Below are 13,240 nucleotides of genomic sequence, written 5' to 3'. Positions count from 1 at the left end.
CATGCAGCAGCAGCAGATTGAAGGTGCAGATCTGAACGTGGAAACAATTGCATGCAGCTCAGATCCGGCCAGAGGACACCTGCACAAGGAAGAGCAATCAAAAAACATCAGCCAAGCCCTCATGCAATCAAAGGATCCAAGCATGCAGCAGCAGAATCAGAGCATGCAACAGCAAAAAGCTCACGGCAGCCATTCAACTTCGAGGTATGTGACTGAAACTCATTCCTCTATTGCATAAATTTAATTTAAAAACTGCATGAATTAATGGAATGGTGGGATTAAGACACGAATTAGCAAGGTCAAGCTGATTGTCTTCTCTAGAACTCAGCTGGAAGTCACGCAGTACACGTGGATAGCTGACTTACGTGCAAATTAAAGCAACAAGGAGTGTTGGTTGTTTAAACTTCAGTTCAATTCACGACAGTGATTACAGGGGGAAAACACAGAGTGCAGGAACAAAACTTCTAGTTGCATGTGGCCACGTACACTTGGCCACTTCACTCCCTCACCACAAATCATGCCGTAATTAAAAAAATGCTCGGCTCACTCTCACCATCCGCTGATTAATTTTTCCACGTTCTTGGCAATTCAGCTTCTAAAGGTAATATCTGATTGGTTTTGGTAATTCAGCTTCTAAAGGTGTCTCTTGTTATCCCAAAAAGACCACCAATTTTCAACTGCTTCAATCCGTGCATGCTGCACTCTCTGTGTGCTTTGACATTTTTTTACAAGTACCTGTGCAACAAAGTGAAAAATGAACAAGTACTCATGGAACTCCAGAGATGCTGAAAGATTCAGTTGACTTTGTGCAACACCTTCTTGATAAGTATGACAAAATTATTAGCATGGCATTTAGCAATGATAAAACTTTCCAAAATGCTTTGAATTCATCATTTGAATTCTTTATTAATTTGAATACAATGTCACCAGAATATATTTCTTTGTTTGTTGATGATAAACGTCGGAAGGGTCTAAAAGGAGTCAGCGAAGAGGATGTAGAAGTAATACTTGACAAGGGAAAACTGTTTCAGACGATGCTGAGAGGAGTCTAATTGTGAAATTGAAGACAGAATGTGGTTATCAGTTCACTTCGAAGTTGGAAGGTATGTTTACAGATATGAAGACTTCCAGGGACACTATGCAAGGCTTCAATACATTGCTGGCTGGCTCCAATGAAGTCAGCGAAGAGCCTACTTTGGCCGTGCAAGTTCTCACAACAGGTTCATGGCCAACACAGCCAGGTGCATGTTGTAACCTGCCCACAGAAATCTGGGCTGTGTGTGAAAGGCTTAGGGGATACTATCTCAACACACACACCGGTCGGAGATTGACATGGCAGACTAACATGGGAACTGCAGACCTAAAAGAAACCTTTGGTAAATCTAGGAAACATGAACTTAATGTTTCCACTTATCAGATGTGTATTCTAATGCTGTTTAATTCAGCAGATTGTCTGAGCTATAAAGAAATTGAACAGGCAACAGATATCCTAGCTGCAGATCTGAAAAGGTGCTTGCAATCTCTTGCCTGTGTAAAGGGAAAATGTACTGCGTAAAGAACCTATGGGCAGGGATATAGGGGAAAAAGATACATTCCAGTTCAAGGACAGTTTCACCAGCAAGTTTTACAAGGTGAAAATAGGAACAGTGGCTGCAAGAAAAAAAGAAAAGAACCACTCATACAAGGCCTGTTCATTCGCACAAATACCACATTAGAACAGTACTATTGAATGAATCGATGTAGAATGTCAAGCCCCACTTGCATACAGCCTTATCCATTCTTTTGCTGTTTCCACAACCTCAATTTCATTTTTCTTCCAGTGTTTTGCAATGTTTTCAAAAAGAGGGTCATCTGGATTTGGTGCACTTAACAGTGCTTGCATACTCAGTAAAACTGTTCGAATTTGCAATGCTGGACTCCACTTGATGGAGATCAAAGAGATGAAGTTGAAGGATCTGTCTTATGATCAAGGATCTCAGCATACAATTTATATTGGCCTGCATACCTCAGTGTGAACTGTAAATTGATATCTCTCAATGGGTATTTGAATTCCACGGTTGCAATCACAGTTTAGACACACATGGAGATCTAACCTTCAGGTAGACTTCATGGATATGATAAAGCAGCAGACAGTGAGGAAGAAGAGCAGAAGGGCGAGAAGACGAAGGCTGCCACAACACAGTTCAAGGAGAAGGCACCCCCAGCCAAGTAAGCAAAATCAGGGAAAATTGGTTCAGCAGGAAGTTAGCAGACTGTTTCTACAGGAAGACAGAGGACTGTTTCTACAGGAAGCCAGCAGACTGTTTCTACAGGAAGTTTGAAAAGAGGGAAGCCAAAGGAGAAATCGGCCGAGATGTTAGCCAAAGCAACCACCAGGGCTATCCAAAGACGAGGAGAGAGATTGGTTGCTCAGAGGATGAGCAACACTTTCAGTAGGGGGGTGATGATGAGCCCCAAAAATGGGCAATTATTTGGGCTCATTCAACCTCCTCATTTGACTTAATCCACCATTCTCATTGGTTTATTGCATGTTTTTGATTATTTTTATGTTAATAGAGTGAATTTGGTTAGTCATTATGCCAACAAGTCTAATGGGTGCTTTGTGTAGCCTTTTTTGTCAACTTGGAGACAAAATGGAAGGTCTTAATGAGCACTTGGCAGCCAAATTCGTGGGAGAACAAGCTAGAGGATTTGTAGGAAGGTGTCCCCCTCATTTATGGGCCCTTACCTCGAATTCTCCACCATCAACTCGGAGTTCAAGGGCCACCGAATCAATCAGCACAAGGGCAGCCAAGCAAGTCAAGTAGGACTGCTGTTAACTACAAGTCTTGGGCAGCCAAGTCCCTAACTTTTAGGAGGACTGTTAGGTCCTCAAATTGTATAAATAAGAAGGCTTGGGGCCTCATTTGGGGGTTAGCTAGTTAGTCATTTTGGGGAGCTAGTGGTTAGTCATTTTGTAGCTGGTAGATTAGTCATTGCATAGTCTTGTTGTAGGCATTTTGTAATTCGATTTTTATGCAATAGATTAGCTTTGCTTTCAGCTCATTCTCAAACTCTCCTTGTGGACAGTTTTGATGTAACTTTTCATTTCTTGATTAATAAAGATGAATCCAGCTTTGCACCAGCTCTAAATATCTCTTGGGAGGCTGTAGCTCTTGGGGTTGGGCCCATCTCAAGCGCTCAGTACCTCCCTTGTCTATCTTTATGTGTTTGCTGTGTTCTTAAAATGAAATCTTCTCTTTAGACTTACATCTTGCTTTATTATTTAGATTTCTTTTGATGGTTGAAGTAGCTGTTTATGTTAGCATATATTGATAGGATATTGACAAGGAAAATCTCTACAAAAAGGCCATCAAGTACCTTGGATCTCACCTCTCCCTCAGTGGGATAATGAGCTGGGACCAATGTAACCTTGCTGCCAACAAAAACACTTTCTTTGCTTCACCATGCAATCATTAGTGTTTGAATCTCCTTTGCAGAACTCGATATCAGTTTGGATGCATGTTTAGGTTTATAATCACTTAGTTTCATAGTTGTTTCACATAGTTTCACTGCCAATAAACTTCTGTTCATTTCCTTTTGCTGTTAGGTCAAATTAGAGTGAAGTAACTAGGTCATAGGTTTTATAACTAGATCTTTGTTTTCTTGCATGTCTTTGTTGGTTCAGTTGTAAACACTATGCAGGGAATCTCTATCACCTCCTTGTTCATCTGAGCCTCGTCCAGATCAGCTCCTCCATCACCAAGTCTGTTTCCTCATCTCCCATCTGCTCTTTTGCCACGTAACCCTACCTTCTTGCTTTTCCATTGCCTAAACCTTCGTTGATGCAAGTCAGCCTTCCACATCATCTCACCACTCCATCCATCAGTTCTTGGGTCACTTCAGACCCCTATCCTACCTCCATAACCATCCATGCATCTTCCATCAACCATCCATCCTCAAACATCCCATTTCGAAACATCCTGTAGAAGAATTGCAGAACATCCTGTAGAAACCCCTGCAGACTTCCTGTAGAAGTTCATAAACACGGTTGCATGTCATCCAGACTTTGTGAAACTCTCAGAGAGAATGTCAGGTATCCCTTAGACCCTCTCTGTACCATCCCAACCTTTCCCAAAGCATTTCATCCCTTGATCCATCCCTGCACAGTGAAAAGCTAGTTAGAAGCCCATGCATGATATTTCCAACAATTTAAGCAAAAATACAAAAAGATGTTTTCTTTAGATAATGATAACTTAGACACATGCATTTTACCTTCTTAGAAGTAATGGCATCTCTTTTGGTAGTTTGCATGCTCTCCTTTGCATCGGTAGGACTAGCTGGTAGAATTAGGGTTTGCTAGGGTTTGTGTTTCTTTTTGGCTTTCAGTTTCTTTCCGCAAGTAGATTAGATTCCTTTGAGTTAGCTTTTGTCCATCAGTTAAAAAGCTTCTTCTAAGAGCTCATAGAAGTTGGCTTGAGCCCCTAGCGGACTTGTGCCAGCTGACCAAGTGACAGCTGCGGCAAGAGCTAGTACTTGTGCATACAGCACCGTCGCTTCCAAGTTTGTTACGAACTACCGGGTTGATAAAATTAAAGAAGGGAGTTCCAGGAGTTGTAGCATTATTGCTACAATATTGGGGCCCACCACAACCCCTCCTCGGACCTCTGCTAAATTGAGCAGTAACACACCTTAGTATGCACAACTTGAGGGGTTCTCTTTTGCAAAAAAAGGTTTTGTTTATAGATGAATATTTGAAGGAGTTTAAATAGTCACGGGCTAACACAAATTGTACCATCTTACTATCATAAATTTTCTTATCTCTTGTGCTCAAGGAACCATGTATTTGTAATTCATTGATGTGCCTTATAGGGTGCAAATTTGTTATTTGAGCTTCTGGATGAGATGGTTGGGACGATGGGGGTGCAAAATGTTGTTCAAATCATCACGAATAATCCCTCAAACTATGTTCTTGTTGGTAAGGTGCTAGAGTCCAAATATAGGGTCATATTTCGGACTCCATGTGCTATACACATTACAAATACCACATGCTTGAGGACCAGGTAAAGTGGATTGGATAAATAACACTACAAAGCATACCAAGTGTATCACAAAATACATCTATAACCACTCATGGGTATTGAGTCTAATGAGGAAAAACACCATGGGCAAGGAACGTGTTAGGCCTGCCATCACGAGATTTGCAGCTCACTTCCTCACGTTGCTGCCATCACGAGATTTGCAGCTCACTTCCTCACGTTGCTGCCATCACGAGATTTGCAACTCACTTCCTCACGTGGCTGCCATCACGAGATTTGCAACTCACTTCCTCACGTTGCTGCCATCACGAGATTTGCAACTCACTTCCTCACGTTGCTGCCATCACGAGATTTGCAACTCACTTCCTCACGTTGCAATCTATCCTTTCCCAAGCACAAAACTTGTAGAAAATGTTTTCCAGTGATGATTGGAATGTATCTCAATCGACTCGTAAACAAGATGGAAAAGACACCAAAAATAAAGTTATTTACAACACTTTTGAAAAATGTAGAAGAGTGAAAATTTGGCGGGCCTCTTGTTAAGGTGTTGCAGTTGGTGGATGAGGAAAATTTGGCCATGGGTTACAACTATGAGGCTATGAATCAAGCAAAGAGATAAGGGTAGCCTACTATAGGCTATGAATCAAGCAAAGAGATAAGGGTAGCCTACTATAGGCAATGAATCAAGCAAAGAAATAAGGATAGCCTACTATAAGGATAGAGTAGGTAAGGATGGGCCTATTTGGGTATTTGCTAAACCCAAGGTATCATTACAAAGCTTGGTTAGGAGAAGATCATACTAGGGAGGTCAAAGATGGTTGTGTGAGTGCTTGGAGTGCATGGTTTGTGATGAGTTTGAGCAATTGCAAATGCATCAACAAATCAATGCTTTCGCTAGGGCCTCATGTACCTTTGGCAAAAACTTAGCAACGATTGCAAAAGATGTGGACTCGACTAGACAAGCAATTCCAATTTTTTTTTTAAAGTTCAATTGTTTAAAATTCAAATTGTAAATACTTGAGTCAAACTCATAATCTTAATTGTTGGCTAGTGAACTAACTTTATACTTTATCTTTGTGGCACATTGGTGGGAGTCATTTCGTAGCCAATGCCCTCAATTGCAAAAGCTTGTAGTTAGAGTCTTCAACCAAATTTGTAATACTTTTGGATGTGAGGGCAATTGGTTTGTTTTTGAGTAGATTCACGCGAAGAAGATAAATCAGTGGGAACAAAAATGATCAAATGATTTCGTTTTGTACAATACAACCTCCGACTAAGAAACCACCAATTGCATAACAAAAGATCTAATATAGATCAAATTGTGTTGGATGATATTCGCCCGACTTCAATATGGGTAGATGAATCTCAACCAAAAGAGTTTGATGCTTATTTTGATATTGATGCCATGTAGTTGCGAGGGTAGATACCAATGCAGATCCAATAGTTGGACTAAGCGCTGAAGGAAGCGAAGCACCAATCAGGGCACACGCAACCACTATTTGTGCAACTTAGCCAACTCATGCTTTTGCCAGACCTACTACTACTACTATTGAGGTTGCAGATGTCCTTAAGGAAACTAAAGACTCTAAGCTAGATGATATTTTTGTAGCTCACGCTGATGACTCCATTTCTAGTAGTGGTGAATTTGGTGACGAGTCCATTTTTAATATCTTTTTATGTTGACTTTTTTTTTTTAATAATGTAAAATCTATATATATTTTTTCTTTTTATATATATTTAAATTTTATGCCCAAAGGCGTGATAGTGAAATGGAGAACCTCCAATTACTTGTGTGGTTAAGAGCTTTAATCTTTCGACAACAAATTTGGATACTTGATAGCCAAAGGCAGTGGTCAGCCAACGTGGCTATGAGACCAATGTAACAGATAAGGTTTGTATGCACAACAAAGTAAGCTTCAAAATACTTGAAAGACGTAAACATTCATAATAGGACAAGTAATTGTATATTGAATATTATATAAAGAATTGATACAAGATGATTACAATGAAGGTGAGGGCTTGCTTATATACCCTAAGCAAGTACCTCTTTTCCAATGGTTATGTTCTTATGTACATACATTTTCATTAACTAGTTACTAAATAATCATTATCTATTATCATTATTGTTTTACATTATTTGAATTATTATATATATATTTTTATTCATAACAGGTTCTCAAACTTCTCATACAAGAAGAAGATAACATCCCAGATGTTCCCAACTAGTTACTAAATAATCATTATCTATTATCATTATTGTTTTACATTATTTGAATTATTATATATATATTTTTATTCATAACAGGTTCTCAAACTTCTCATACAAGAAGAAGATAACATCCCAGATGTTCCCCAATGGCCTCATTTTCCTCTTTTATAAATCTGATGGAACCCTCTAGAACCTCCTATTTTATTATTATTTTAATCATTGAACACATTTCCCTCTTTTCATTTCAATTAAAATATTCTTTTAAGTGTGGGAAAATCGTAAATTGACCACTATGTCTCCTTAGGTCACTGAAAATCACTTCTAACCATCCCATCATGTAGATCTCCTCATTCCGATTTGAATGAACTATTATACTAAGGTGTTACTTCAAGTATTTCTCTTGGAATTCCACCTTAAGCATAATTAATTGAGTTATGTTCAATAATAACCTTGTTTCTCGAAAATTCTCAGAATGCAACAAAACAAAAGACAAGTTGTGTAGATGATGGAACATGCCAAGAAAATACCATCAGATCCCATAGAAACTCCTCAAAACCCCATGAAACATCTCTAAAAGCCACTAGGCCCGCTGATGAAGTAAACCTGCACTTGTGACCTGTTTGCCTCCAATATTGAAAGTCCATCCATAAGGAACACCAAAAAAAAGGAACATCACAAATCCTCCCGCCCCAAGATTGCTTGCCCTCAAGCAATCCAAACTTGTGGACTAGTCTGGTGGCCCAATGCAACTAAGACCTAATGCCTAGATCCCATACAAACCACTAGGTGATGCTATGCCTCTGTTTCAATCCACCATGAACGAACCCCTCAATGCCTGAATCCCAGACCAATCTTTGACTGAACTTGTCATCAAAAAATCCTTGTGGATCCCAATGCCATCGAGGACAAACATCAATGCTCCATGGCTATTGCTGTGCAATAGCTCCGGCGATGAATGTTGATCTATTAATTTTGTACCAACTCATCACCTCTTTCTAGTCCAACTCTGGGCATAGGCCAAGGTCAATCCCACTATGTAGATGTAGGCTTGAAGTGCTGGAAAGATGTTGGCCTACCTTCCACTGCCGACTGTGGTATGTTGTACTCCTCATGTTTAAGGGTCCCTGCTGCACTATGCTCCTCACTGAGAATATTGTGCCACCAACTGGATACAAAATCATAACCTCCTACCAATCCATCCTGTGGGAAGGATTAGATACATGTGTAGCTGTATATGGCACGAGTCCACTACGTTGCACCATGCTCAAATCATGTAGCTCTATCCAACGAATCAACTGGGTATGTCTAGGAATCCCTGCCTCTCTCCCTATAAGTGGGAAACCCATGCTACACACCTTGTTTATGTACTCCTAGAAAGTGATGCTACCTGGAAATATTGTAGCTTCACTAGATGCCACTACATCTACCTACACTTCATTAGTGGGTAGACCCAAATATGGACTCACCACCATTTCCAAAAGAGCCTCCCTCATATGATTGAAAACCCCATGCTCCATCGGTCCACTCATCACCTGCAAAACTATCTTGTCAGTTCCCAGCGTCTCTTGATTGTTCAGTGTGTGTTATATTCTTTCTATGACTAGCCCCACAGGTGAATCCAGGGGGGGTGGTCAGCCCTCCCTTCGTTGCGTCGGTCGTAGTGGGGTTTGAGGGGGCAATATCCCCCCTCTACGGGGTCAGGGGCAGCGCCTCGTGATTTTTTTTTTTGGATCTATATTAGGTGGGTAGACCTACTTATGATTTTGTGCATGGGTTTTGCACATGGTTTTGGACATGATAGTTTTCTGCCCATGGTATCTTGTAGATATATTCAAGGGAACTATAATTATGTTCTAATCTAGGGTTAATGGATTGGGGTTTATGGATGCTTCGACATGTACATATATGTATTGTATCATTGAAAGGAATATAATGAAAATTCAATCTGGTAGTCCTAGTTTTGGGATCTAGGGGAAAATCTTTGTGTATATCTGTTTTATGTTTTATGCTCTCGACATTATTTATTTTTTGTTTTTTTAGAATTCATATTCAGGTAATTTCTGTATAGTGTTAAAACCTACATTTGGTATCAGAGCTGTTTCGGCTTTAAGGGGATGCCTTTGCTGTTGAGGGGTTTTGCTCGAGCTTGTGGTAGACCCTGCTCAGTGGGAGATCTGTGGGATCAATTCTTGCATTGAAAGAAGCCAATGAACAATGAAAAGATAAAGATCAAGAAATTTAATGGTCAAAGTTTTGAGTTTTGGAAAATAAATATGGAGGATTTGCAGGTGGATAAAGATTAGTGGATCGTGGTAGATCCAGATACTAAACCAACAGAAATGTCAGATGAAAACTGGGGGAAGTTGGATCGGAAAGAAAAGAGCACAATGCGGTTGTGTATCTTAGATTCAGTATTGTTGAATGGATTAGAGGAAGCTACAACGAAGGATATGTGGGATAAGTTAGGGACTTTGTACCAATCTAAGTCTTTGGTGAACAATTGTTCCTATGGAAAAACATGTATAATTTGAGGATGAAGGATGGAGACTTGGTGATAGAGCATCGAAACACCTTTAATACTGTGGTAAGTCAGTTGTTATCTGTTGATATTAAAATTTCAGATGAAGATAAGTGCATCAATTTGCTGTGTTCTCTACCATATTCATGGGATAGTCTGGTTGTTGCAATAGGTAGCAATACAACTACCTTGAAGTTTTGTGAAATAGTCTCATCCTTGCTGTCGGAGGAGATGCGAAGGAAAAATATGGAGGGAAAGAATGGAGACTCTTTGTCTGTATGAGGACAGTCCCATAACATAAATAAAAATAAGTCCTTGAGTGAGAGATCTAAATCTAGAGGGAGATCTAAATCTCCGAGAAAACCTATAAAGATGTGTTGGAAATGTGGAAAAGAAGGGCATATTGAAGAAAATGTAACTAGGTTCGGTCTTCATAATGACACGATCTTTGTAAATGATGTAATAAATTATTATTGTAAATCTTGCCTCATGGGTTTCACAAGCAAGAAGTGTAATTAGGTCAAAGACTTCTTCTTGATGTCTTTAGTTTTTTATGTAATTGTCAAAGAGTCATGCCATGTATTAAAGAGCTCTTTAAGAGCCTATGTGCAATATATTCTAGCCTACAAGATGTGTAGCAACCCTCCAAAGACCAAGCGAAATCCTCCAAGAAGTCTGCAAGTGAAAAACAATAGATCTTAATGTCGCCTCCAAAATAAATTAAATGCATAATTTAAAGTCACGTCAGCTTGAGAAGGTGGTCAGGTTGGTTCATGGATTCACATCGGCTTATTATATGTACACAAACTACTATATATACCCACTAAGGGTCAGCACAAATGATTCAAGAAATTTCGCAATTGGTCTCTGAAATTTTGGGTGGTTAAGGAGCAGAAGATCCACATTTCAGTGGGTTAGATCTAGGGTACAACTGCCTCCTCAGATGGGTATAAGGAGCAACAGAACCCGAACTAATCTACTCTCAGATTTCCTATGGTTTAAAGGTGAAGTTCTCAGATGGATAGATTAGAGAAGATTGCGGACGTAAACAATGTGACAACACACATTCAGGGACAGACACACTTCCTGTAATAACAATCTCGAAATATATGATTTCGCATAACAGTTCTGATTCATTGAACTCAATGACAATCCTGTAGCAGCCTAAACGTAAGTGACTTACATACTCGCCATATTATTTCGGCATATAAGCGTATCTTACCTCCTCGCATATCCTCGCAGTGTATTGTTATACTTTATTATAGTATCGAAGATACGGTCTTGGCAACAATGGAAGGTATGGATCTCAGTGAATGTATTTGTGTGATGGAAAGAACCTCAGAATCCTAACTGTCTTCGTATAGCCTCAGTATCACTATCTCAGCTTAGGGAGAAACACAATGATTCTATCATTGCCCTCACTGTCTTGACACTTTTGTTATAACATATACTCTCTACTGTTCACAGTCAACATGATGACGATTCAGGAGAAGGTACTGTGATGATCCAAGTATGGTGTAACAACAGTGAAGCCCTCGGTGCATCGATCAAGGGAGAGAATTAAGGTCACAATGTAAAATCTTAATAAAGACAAAGAGATCTCTGTAATGTAATGAAGAGGCTATGATGAAAATCTTAGCGATGCAACAACAATGACTTCAACAGTGTAGAAATCATGTCGATCTCAGCAAGGAGGAGGATAAGGTATCTTGATCTTGGAGAGGCTAACTGTGTCAAGGGTTATGGTCTTGATATTTTTCAATGAAATCTCTATAAGAAGAATTTTGCATGGGTTTTCTTCTCCAAGAGGGAGAGGTTTTTTCCTTGGCAGAAAGCCGATCATTTGTGTTCTTGTCTCTTTTGATTTGATAGCATTTTGATGAAGCTAACTCATACACATTAATAATGAATGAAAGATCAAGCTAAGATTAAATTACATAAATACTTCACAAATTGTTATCATGCTAAGAAGAATCATTCTAAATATACTTGCACTAGATTCTTCAACATGGTATAAGAGGGATTGGTTCATCAGTCAAGGAAAAGGGCATAAAAGAGACATGCAGGGATCAAGTTTTGAAACAGAGCATCAAAGCAAGAAAGATCTAAACCCTATATCAAAGGATCAACTTACAACATTAGTAACAAGGGTTACTGTCTATATCAGCAAGAGACTTTGTCTCAAGTAATCATTACCTAATTGCCTTAAGATCAAGGTAGCCCAGAGGATCTTAAAATTGAAGCCTACACCTTCTTGAAACCCTAGGAAGCAGTTTACAATAGCAAGGGTTTTTGGATATCAATTGTAACACACTTGCAATCACAAGTTGATGCTGCACTCTACCCAATTATATCAGCAGTTTGTTGATATATCAATGAAGATGGCTTGAAGGGAAGGAAGGCAGTCTGCCTATCACAGATATCAACCAAAGGAAGCATCAACATACCTACTCCAACATGATCAAGGTGAAGATTTTATCTTCACATCTCAAGTAAGTATTTTTCATTAATTATTTTTGTAATGACTTCATTGCAAGAAGATCTATATGTTGTATGGGTCGTCAAAGCTTCTTGCATAGAATAAGGAGGATTGTCATTATCCTTAGAGAAGTCAGAACATCAAGGTCTCCTTTAAATTCATAAGAACTAGTAGGGTTCTATGAAACAAGAAAGGAGACATAGGTAGAATTCAAGAAGTACTAGAGGACATACTCTCTGAAATAAAGTATAGAAGGAATGAAGGAACATCTTCAAGAAGTCTCAATTAAGAGATCTAGGAAAATGATGAATAGATGATCATCGTTAATAAGCAAGGTGACAAATGTCCATACACAAGAAAGTTACCTTAATCAGCAGTGTTTGTACCTATGTCGAATAGAGAAAGGAAAGCTAATAGGTCACATATAAGTGCAGATAAGTAAAAGGTTGATAAGACAAAACAACATTATGGAAGAGAAGCTCATATTGCTAGAAGGATGGATAAAGTTGAAGAAAGGATCAGGGAAAGAGGGAATACATCTCCATTATGAATGAGATGGTGTCCCTCTTGTTAGGATATTCCGACACATAGGAAATAGTTAAGTACAACTTGGTCTAGTATAGGGTTAGGTAAAGTGTGTTTCTTTACTATGTACATTTTGTAACTTACAATCCGACGGTCACGATATGTAGTGATCCGACGGTTCATTCTCTCCTCGGTATTACCGACACTTGATCCGTGGCTTGACACCCGATTGGTCCATGATTTCTATTTAAAGCGCATGGAGGGTCATTTGTAGGGTAATCCGTCTATGAGAGAAGCTTATGTAAATTTTCATTCTTTTATTAATAAATTGCCTAAAGTGGCCGCGTTGGCTCAGGCCGTGGACTGTTTCCCTCTTTGAGGGTTTTAACCACGTCAAAAATACTGGTGTATTGATCTGCGATCTAGTTGTGAGCGGTGTCCTTTGGTGTTCTATCTGAGGAACTTACCCTGTAAATTCCTACATGGTATCA

At 39.3% G+C, this 13,240-nt stretch overlaps 1 pseudogene; it reads left to right on the top strand.

Moving 5' to 3' along the window:
• The window catches only part of LOC149146821 (cullin-3A pseudogene), a 39,402-nt pseudogene extending 37,687 nt beyond the window's left edge, over window positions 1-1,715 (top strand).
• Window positions 1,716-13,240: the final 11,525 nt, after the last annotated feature.

This window comes from Pinus tabuliformis, chromosome 9 (assembly GCF_031772625.1).
Source record: "Pinus tabuliformis cultivar Carrire ecotype Pingquan chromosome 9, CPIR1, whole genome shotgun sequence".
In the NCBI taxonomy this organism is placed as follows: domain Eukaryota; kingdom Viridiplantae; phylum Streptophyta; class Pinopsida; order Pinales; family Pinaceae; genus Pinus; species Pinus tabuliformis.
The sequence above is the reverse complement of the archived record's forward strand: the minus strand, read 5'-3'. Positions and strand labels throughout refer to the sequence as shown.